This window comes from Eriocheir sinensis, unplaced genomic scaffold, assembly GCF_024679095.1.
Source record: "Eriocheir sinensis breed Jianghai 21 unplaced genomic scaffold, ASM2467909v1 Scaffold196, whole genome shotgun sequence".
NCBI classification, from domain to species: Eukaryota; Metazoa; Arthropoda; class Malacostraca; order Decapoda; family Varunidae; genus Eriocheir; species Eriocheir sinensis.
The window spans coordinates 398,998-408,932 of NW_026111361.1; the positions used below are offsets into that span (position 1 = coordinate 398,998).

The 9,935-nt window shown below is 42.6% G+C and overlaps 1 long non-coding RNA gene across 1 annotated transcript; it reads right to left on the minus strand.

The window, feature by feature from the left end:
- Positions 1 to 3,981: 3,981 nt before the first annotated feature.
- On the minus strand, positions 3,982 to 7,098 carry LOC126990751 (uncharacterized). The gene is made up of 2 exons (XR_007744704.1): positions 6,084 to 7,098; positions 3,982 to 4,522 (listed from the first exon to the last, which is right to left on the minus strand). It is a non-coding gene; the product is annotated as an uncharacterized LOC126990751 (long non-coding RNA).
- Positions 7,099 to 9,935: the final 2,837 nt, after the last annotated feature.

Sequence of the window (9,935 nt, forward strand, 5' to 3'; positions counted from 1 at the left end):
AATCGACATCAAGATTTTCTTCTGTTCTCTTTCAATAATCCACAAGCCCAAGTACACAGGACCCCCTTTTGCCCACGACACACCACCAAACAATACTATTCCCAACACTACACACTGCATTCCCCCACCACCGCACAACCATCAACCACTCATCAACATCAATACCTTTCTCCGCAACATCATCACATGCCACCATCCCTAACAACAGTGCCACACACCACCGTCCCTACCAACACTACCACACACCACCAACCCCACAAATACCACTGAAACACCAACTCTACGACACACCACCATCCTCGCCGACACTATAAAAAAAAAAAAAAAAAAAAAAAAATAGCAGCTCGATATGAGAAAAAATAAAAATAAACAAAAAGAAATATGCGGTGTGTGTGTGTGTGTGTGTGTTGACCAGCGTCCCCAACACTTTGTTAATGGAAGGGTGGGGCAGCATAGCCGCCATTGGGAGGAGGAGGAGGACTGGTGTAGAGACAGAGAGAGAGAGAGAGAGAGAGAGAGAGAGAGACTTAATGGGAGGTTAGTTGGATGTAAGGGAGGAGGTTGCTAATATTTTTTATCTCCTAATTTGACTCTCCCTCTTTGTCTTCTTTTTCTCTCGGGTGATATGAAAAAATTCCTATCCAACACACACACACACACACACACACACACACACACACACACACACACACACACACACACACACACACACACATAAAGGAATAAAGCACACCCACCCACCCACAGGAAGAGCGAGAAAAAACAACATATATAACAATTGTCCTGTTCTCTTGACACACTTTATGAATGGATGAGAGAGAGAGAGAGAGAGAGAGAGAGAGAGAGAGAGAGAGAGAGAGAGAGAGAGAGAGAGAGAGAGAGAGAGAGAGAGAGAGAGTTAAAACAAAAGAAGCCAACATAATGATAAATTAAAGGCGGACAAAAGTTAGAATTCAGATTTGCCTCTCTCTCTCTCTCTCTCTCTCTCTCTCTCTCTCTCTCTCTCTCTCTGTGTGTGTGTGTGTGTGTGTGTGTGTGTGTGTCTAAGGAGGAGGCACATGGAGGGATAAAAGAAATGGGTAGGAAGAAGGGGAAATAGCGTACAGGGGTGAGGAGAGGAGGAGGAGGAGGAGGAGGAGGGAAAGAGGCAGGAAAACATATTGCCAATCGTCTGTAATGTTTATGAGGGGAAAAAGAGGGGAGAAGAGGGGAGAGGACAAGGTGAGAATATATACGAGAGAGAGAGAGAGAGAGAGAGAGAGAGAGAGAGAAGGGTAGCAATCAAGCAATAAAAGGAAGGAAACGTACATATAATAAGAACACTTCCCCCTTCTCTCTCTCTCTCTCTCTCGAAACACAGGCACACACCCCATGCAAGACAAGAACACGCAAAACCATTCATGACAACACAGCGCTATAGAATCTTTTACAACACAAAGGCAAGCTGGAAAGGGTACAAAGGAAGCAAATGTAACACACACAAAGGAACACAACAATTTGGGAGTCAGAGAAAACGTGTGTGTGTGTGTGTGTGTGTGTGAACCTATACCACATACCGTGTTTCAAGAAATGAGAGGTATGCATAGTTATATTTTGGAAGAAGTCGCAAGAAAAGATACTTGAACTTAAGGATCAAGTGTGTGGGAAAATGAAGGTTATGTCATGCGGGAATGCGGGCTGAGGTGATCTACCTTTACAGCAGGTAAAACATACGGTGGAGCTAATCTCCATCGCTGCAGAACCCGACGCCCTTTAATTAATTGCCGTCACTTCAGACACCACAGCACCAAAGCAATATTCCACTCATGCATTGTTACCAACAAAAAACACTGCTAATTGTCAGTGATTATGAATAATATTTTGTATATTGATATTTTACAGCGACACTGTGAACCAAGACAATAAATAAAAAATAAAAAATCATAAATCATTATTATTATGTATTTATCCTACTTCCCTCATTTATATCCCTTTTCTGAGAGTCTTTGCATCACTGCAGTATTTCCAACACCAGACTCGGCTTCTTTCTATTCATACAGTGATGCCAATACAAACACACACACACACACAAAAGTTCCTTTCAACTGCAGCATTGCCAACACCACAAACTCCTGTTCTATCTCTGCCATTTTATCATTACCAGCCCCCGGCACCTCGCCTTTATTTTTTTTTTTTTTTTTAGAACACAGATCAGCTCAAGGGCAACAAAAGGAAAATGCAGAAAAAGAGCACCCCAACCGTTGCTCCAGGCGCAAAGCGAAAAGTATAGAGTGGCCAAAAGAGAGGTCATTTTCGGATGGAGAGGTGTCTTGATACACTCTTCTTGAAAGAGGTCAAGTCATAGGCAGGAGGAAATACAGACGAAGGAAGGCTGTTCCAGAGTTTACCAGTGAAGGGGATGATAGAATGAAGATGCTGGTTAACTCTTGCATAAGGGGTTTGGACAGTATAGGGATGAGCTTGAGTAGAAAGCCGTGTGCAGCGGGGCCGCGGGAGGGGGGTAGGCATGCAGTAAGCAAGTTCAGAAGAGGGGTCAGCATGACAATATCGATAGAAGATAGAAAGAAATGCTACATGGCGGCGGAATTTTAAAGGTAGAAGACTGTCAATAAGAGTATGGGAGCTGATGAGGCGAAGAGCCTTAGACTCCACTCTGTCCAAGAGCTGTGTGAGTGGAGCCCCCCCACACGTGAGATGCATACTCCATACGAGGGCGGACAAGGCCTTTATATATGGAAAACAACTGTGCGGGGGAGAAGAACTGGAGGAGACGATACAGAACGCTCAACCTCGAGGAAGCTGATTTAGTAAGAGAGGAGATGTGAAGTTTCCAGTTGAGATTTTGAGCTAAGGATAGACCGAGGATGTTTAGTGTAGAAGGTGACAACTGAGTGTTGTCGAAGAATAGGGGATAGGTGTTTGAGACTGTGTCGAATTGATAGGTGGAGAAATTGAGTTTTTGAGGCATTGAAGGACACAAGGTTCCTTTTACCCCAATTGGAAATGATAGCAAGGTCTGAGGTTAAACGTTCTGCAGCCTCCAGCCTGGAGACTTCCAATTCCTGTTGAGAGGGTCTTCTGTTGAAAGAAGTTGAATAATGCAGTTATCAACAGTACAAACTACCCCCTCCTCTTCCCCCCAGTCCCTGCAGTGTCACTAAAGTTTCAAACAATTCTTGCCTCTCCTGCAATCAACCGATATCTCAAACAGCTCCTTTACATCTGTGCAATGTTAATAACAGCCCTAAAAGCTCTTTTCCATCCTATCAGTGTTACTAACATAAAAAAAAAAGCTGATTTCAGTGTCTGCAGCCACAAACACTATAAACTCCATTTTTTCATCTCTGCAGTAATATCAATACTTCATTCCTTTCTATCTCTGTCTTGTTAATAACACTAATCAGCTCGTTTCTATCCCTGGAGTGTTAACATTGCTCCAAACAGCTTTATTCCAGCCCCATAGCCGGAAGTACTAGCAAAACACTTCTCCAACCTAATGTGATTATACCTCTTCGAACCTTTGTCATTTTGCAGGAACAGGAATTTTCGTGTCTCTTTTTGGTCTGCCTTTGCCTGCTTCCTTTCTAGTTAAAAAGGTCATGTCTGCAGTGTTAACATCCCAAAGAGTCACTTCGTATCATTGCATTATAATCTACATAGAAAAAATAAAAGATTTCTTCCCTCTCTGCAGTGTTACCGACAACTCAGTCAGCTGATACTCCTATTGAGTCACTAACAGACTAGATATATTTCCACATCTGCAGTGTTGGCAAAACAGTGATTTTATAAGTCATAATTCGAGCAGTTCTGCCATTATAATTCATCATTAGACAAAACTAATCATTAATAATAATAATAATAATAATAATAATAATAATAATAATAATAATAATAATAATAATAATAACAATGACATCGTCACCATCATCATCTGCAGCTGGTCATCGCACTTGCTGTGGTTAGGTCTAAGGTCACTCTATCTTTGCTTTACATTTTATTTATCACATTTTGCTTCACATGTTTATTTATACACACAACGCACCAGTAACACACTGCAGAAATGCTTCAGTGTTCCATACAGCCTTTCGCAGTCATGAGACAGTAGTACTTTCATATATCTTTATAATCTAAATATATATAGAAATTTCTCGCTTGAACTACTCCATTACAAACGCTAAAAGGGGAGGGAAACGACTCGGAAAGAATGAGAAAAAAAATAATGATAAAAAAAGAAACGGCAACGGCAACGCGTCAACTTCCAGGCACGAGGGAACACAATAAAAACACGGAAACGCGGAGGGGAGGAAAGGAGGGAGGACAGAGAACAGAAATAATGGAAATAAGTATACGTCTGTTCTCTCTCTCTCTCTCTCTCTCTCTCTCTCTCTCTCTCTCTCTCTCTCACACACACACACACACACACACACACACACACACACACACACAACACCTGGTATGTATGTTCGGCAGGTATCGCCTCACCTCGCCTCACCTCGCCACGCCGCGCACCGCCGCCCCAGCCCTGCAATGCAAAGACAACTGTGGCACTGACTGGCTAATCTTGAGACTTGAACCAGTACAAACTACTGCTAGGGTTGACACATGAACCTTCATGTGTCAACGCTAGTAGAAGTAGTAGTAGTAGTAGTAGTAATAGTGGTAGTACTATTAGTAGTGGCAGTAGCAGTAGTAGTAGTATAGTATAAATAGTAGTAGTAGTAATAGTGGTAGTAGTATTAGTAGTGGCAGAAGCAGTAGTAGTAGTATAGTATCAATAGTAGTAGTAGTAGTAGTAGTAGTAGTAGTAGTAGTAGGAGTGGTGGTGGTGGTAGTAGAAGCTGCAACTGCAATAAAAATATGGTTACAAGAACAACAACAATAATGATAATAATAATAATAATAATAATAATAATAATAATAATAATAATAATAATCATGTAATATTAATGATAATTTGATAATATATTCTGTCCAAAGGGGAGAGGGAGGGAGCAACATACAAGTAACATAACATGAATAGGATGAGCATGACAATAGCAAAGCAATGAATATAGGCGGCAACAACAAGTGTTTGCGCCTCGCCTCGTGCAGCACAACACAGTCATCAAGGAGCCGTGCACGGTGACCGCTTTCACGACTCCCTCCGTCTGATGCGGACACCAGCACCGCCTGTACGGCAGCCACCCCTACGCCCCTACACGTCAACCCTACCATGAGGTATGAGGGGCGTCACTGAGCTTATGCAAAGGGTACCATCTCATAAAAGGTCTGAGAAGTGCCCATACCTGTCTTCTATCTTTTATTTCGTTCCTCTTAATAGTGGATTTCAAGATAAATTGCATTTTTTTTTTTTACAACAAAGGAGGCAGCTCAAGGGCACACACACACAAAAAAAAAAAAATAAAAAAAAGCCCACTAATCGCTGCTCCCATAAAAAAAATCAGAAGAGGTGGCCAAAAGCAAGGTCAAATTCGGGAGGAGAGGTGTCCTGATAGCCTCCTCTTGAAAGAGTTCAAGTCGTAGGCAGGAGGAAATACAGATGAAGGAAGATTGTTCCAGAGTTTACCAGCGTGAGGGATGAAAGAGTGAAGATGCTGGTTAACTCTTGCATAAGGGGTTTGGACAGTATAGGGATGAGCATGAGTAGAAAGTCGTATGCAGCGGGGCCGCGGGAGGGGGGGAGGCATGCAGTTAGCAAGTTCAGAAGAGCAGTCAGCGTGGAAATATCGATAGAAGATAGAGAGGCAACATCGCGGCGGAATTTAAGAGGTAGAATACTATCAGTAGGAGGAGAGCTGATGAGACGAAGTGCCAGAGACTCCACTCTGTCCAGAAGAGCTGTGTGAGTGGAGCCCCCTTGACAGTAAACAGCTCAGGGAGAAAAAAAAAAAAAAAAAAAAAAAAAAAAAGCTCGCTCAGCACTGCTCCAATAAAAGCAAACAAAAATGAGCTGCCAAAAAAGGGATCAATTCGGTATTTGCCACATCGCCAGGAGACGCGCGCGCCCTCACAGCGACACACATAACAGCTATGCAACGCCATCCCGGCAACTCTGACGCACCCCCATAACTAAGTTTACTCACAACAATTGAGCTCGCAGTGGATGTCAGTCGCCACTCCCCAACACAACCCCCAACAGCGTGCACGAGGCCCGTCAGCCACACCACGAGGCTCCCCGCCACAGGCTGCATGGTGAAGAAAGGTGGGTAGGAGAATAAAAAAAGGACTGAACAGGCAATTGTAGGAAGGATAAAGAGAAAGACTGCAATCACCATGTGAATAGATAATGCGAGTTCTCTTCTCAATTTTACATATTTTCTCCCTTCCCCCTTTCTTCTTTATTGTTCCTCCTCCTCCTCCACAATTCCCACACGCCTCGGGACACTAGAGAGCCACGTGTAGGCAGGGAGATGAGCGTCCCTGTGCAGTGTTCATTCATACATCTCACTGCTCACCCTCCTGACCCTAAAAGCTAAATGTTGGGGACCACTGCTGACTGACTCCCTGACTGGCCGACCTGCTAAGTGACTGGCTGATCTAATGAATGGATGACTGGCTGGCTGGCTGGCTGGCTGGTTTCGTTCCTCTTAATAGTGGATTTCAAGATATTTTTTTTTTTTTACAGTAAACAGCTCAGGAAAAAAAGAAAAAATAAGCTCGCTCAGCACTGCTCCTATTAAAGCAAACAGGAATGAGCGGCCAAAAAAGGGATCAATTCGGTATTCGTTTTCGTGCTATTTCTCAATCCAACAGTTAGGTGCTTGCTTCTTATTTTTCTCTCATACTCTTAATACTAGAGTTTACTAAGCTAACTGGCTGGTTGATTCGTAGACTGACAGACTGACTGGCGATACCTGCTTGCTGGCTGGATGACTAATGGCAGACAAATTGGAGACCGCCTGACAATGGCGGAATCACTGAATGGCTGACTGACTTCCTTGGCCTCTCCACAACAAGTCTGACCTTTGACCTAATTATGGCACTTTAAGACGAGCCAGCTTGTGTATTCCTATCCTCGCTCCTCTTGCTCGTGGTCTCCTTTTACTACTACTTTCTTTCTCTTTTCTTCTTTTCACTCTATATTTTTCTTTTATTATTTCTCCCCCCTTTCTTCTTCTTTTGTGTCACTAATGGGATTTGGAAATAGGCTGGTATTGATTATCCCCCCCCCCCCCTCTCTCTCTCTCTCTCTCTCTCTCTCTCTCTCTCTCTTGTTTCCCTGAAGGTTGAGGAAGTGGTTAGTGCCCTAAATACGTGTTTCCAAGAATTAATTACTTAGTCGTTTGTATTACAACAATTATTAGTGTTCGTGGAAGACTTAAATGCTGCTCCCCCCCCCTGTGTGTGTGTGTAAAAGAAAGAGAGAGAGAGAGAGAGACAGACAGACAGACAGACAGACAGACAGAGAGAGAGAGAGAGAGAGAGAGAGAGAGAGAGAGAGAGAGAGAGAGAGAGATTTACAAAGATTTACATAGAAAATCAGACCACACAGACCCCATGGTCCAGACTAGGTGGTCTGTCCTTAAACCCAAGTGATTTTCCATTAATCAGAAGGCTCCAAAACGTTGCATTTCTACTCTAGTTGATATTAAGTTGAAGGAAGTGATGGTCGAGCTTTTTTTTGAAGGAGTCAATCGTGTTACACAGGACCACTGACGGTGGGAGCTTATTCCATTCTCGCACTACAACGTTGGTGAAGAAAAATTTGGTGCAGTCTGAATTTACTTGTCTACATCTGAGTTTTACGCCATTGTTCCTCGTGCGCAAAGTGTCATCGATCATAAACAATGTTGATCTGTCTACATTCGTGAAACCATTAAGTATTTTAAAACATTCGATCAGTTTTCCTCGGAGGCAACGTTTCTCAAGAGAGAACATGTTAAGGGTGGAACGCCTTTCTTCGTAGGATTTGTTGCGCAAGGAAGGGATCATTTTCGTTGCCCGACGCTGAACACCTTCTAATTTAGTAATAGCCTTTGCATGGTGGGGAGACCAAAACTGTACCGCATATTCCAAGTGGGGTCTGACTAAACTATTGTAGAGCGGGAGTATTACATCTTTACTCTTGAATAAAAAGTTTCTTTTAATGAAGCCCAACATTCTGTTAGCTTTATTTGCTGCATCGATGCATTGCTGTGAGAATTTGAGGTTTGACGCGATTTTGACCCCCAAGTCCTTGACGCATTGAACGCTTTTGAGTTTAACGCCGCGCATTTCGTAATCGAACTTCTTATTCCTCGTTCCAACTTAAAGGACCTGGCACTTGTCTACGTTAAAGGGCATCTCCCATCTATCCGACCAAGCTGAAATTTTGTGCAAATCCTCTTGGAGGCTTTGCCTGTCTTCGTCAGTGAGAACCGAGTTACCAATCTTTGTGTCGTCTGCAAATTTACTAATGCGATTATTGAGTCCAACATCCACGTCGTTGATGTAAATAATGAAGAGCACTGAGCCAAGAACCGAGCCCTGAGGGACGCCACTAGTGACCGGCGCTCACTCTGAGTTAAATCCGTCAATCACTACTCTTTGTTGTCTGTTGCTCAACCAATTCGCGATCCATTGGTTTACTTGACCGTCAACACCTATTTGCTTTAATTTGTAAAGTAATTTATGATGTGGGACTTTATCAAACGCTTTCTTTAAATCAAGATAGACTACGTCCAGTGATTTGGTTACGTCATAAACAGCGAAGAGGTCGTTATAAAAGGTTAATAGGTTTGATAGGCAGGATCTTTTGTTTCGGAAGCCATGTTGTGAGTCCCCAATTAATGAGTGACTTTCAAGGTAACTCACAATTTTGTCTCTAATTATGCCCTAAATTAGCTTACCTACAACTGAAGTTAGACTAATGGGCCTGTAATTACCTGGTACTTTTTTGTCTCCTTTCTTAAAAATCGGTGTCACGTTAGCCTTTTTCCAATCCGAAGGGACGATGCCTTGTCGCAAGGACATATTGAATACGGTTGTGAGGGAGGAGTGTATTTCGCTCTTTGTTTCTTTCAGCAGAGTTGGATATACTTTGTCAGGTCCAGGACTTTTATTTGTTTTAAGTGATTTGAGGGCTTTAATGACTTCATCGGGTTTTATTTCAAAGTTAGGCAATGCATGCTCAGGATTTACATTAGTACTGGTGTTGTTGGTAGTGGTTAGTATTAAACACCGAGGGAAAGTAATTGTTTAATAGGTTTGCAACGTGTTGGCTGTCAGTCACTAGTGCACCGTCGCTGTTTGTTAAGGGTCCAATTCCACTTCTGATCGCCTTTCTGTTGTTTATGTAACTGAAGAAGGATTTCGGATTATTTTTACAGTTGGCTGCAATATTTTCTTCATATCTACGCTTTGCCTGACGCACTAATCTGTTTACTCGTCGCCTGGCATCATTATAGAGTCTAATGTTTTCGGGCGTGCTTTATTCTTTCTTTAACCTGTAAAACAATTTTCTCTCCTTGACTGAGTGTTTAATTTCGCTATTAAACCAAGGTGGGCTTTTATTAGTGTTAATTCGCTTCTCGCACAAGGGGATAAATGTGTCCTGCTGAGTGAGTAAGTGATTTTTAAAGCTTAGCCAGGCGTCCTCTACATTGCCGTCATCTGATAGTTGCATATCTATTAGTTTTCGTCGGATTTCTACGAAGTTGGCTCTTTTGAAATTGGGCACCTTTACTTTATTTTCAGTCACCGATGTTTGAGCTCTAATGTCAACGCGCACTAGTTTATGATCGCAGGAACCGAGGTGTTCTCCTACCGTGACATTACTGACTAGGTTATCTTGGGTCGTTATAACAAGGTCAAGTATGTTATTTTGTCGAGTTGGTTCAGAAACCATTTGGCTTAGATAATTTTCTTCTAAAAAATCGATCATTCTATGTGACTCACCTTCTGTACCCGACAGTGTCGCCAAGTCGATATGGGGAAGGTTAAAGTCTCCTAATATC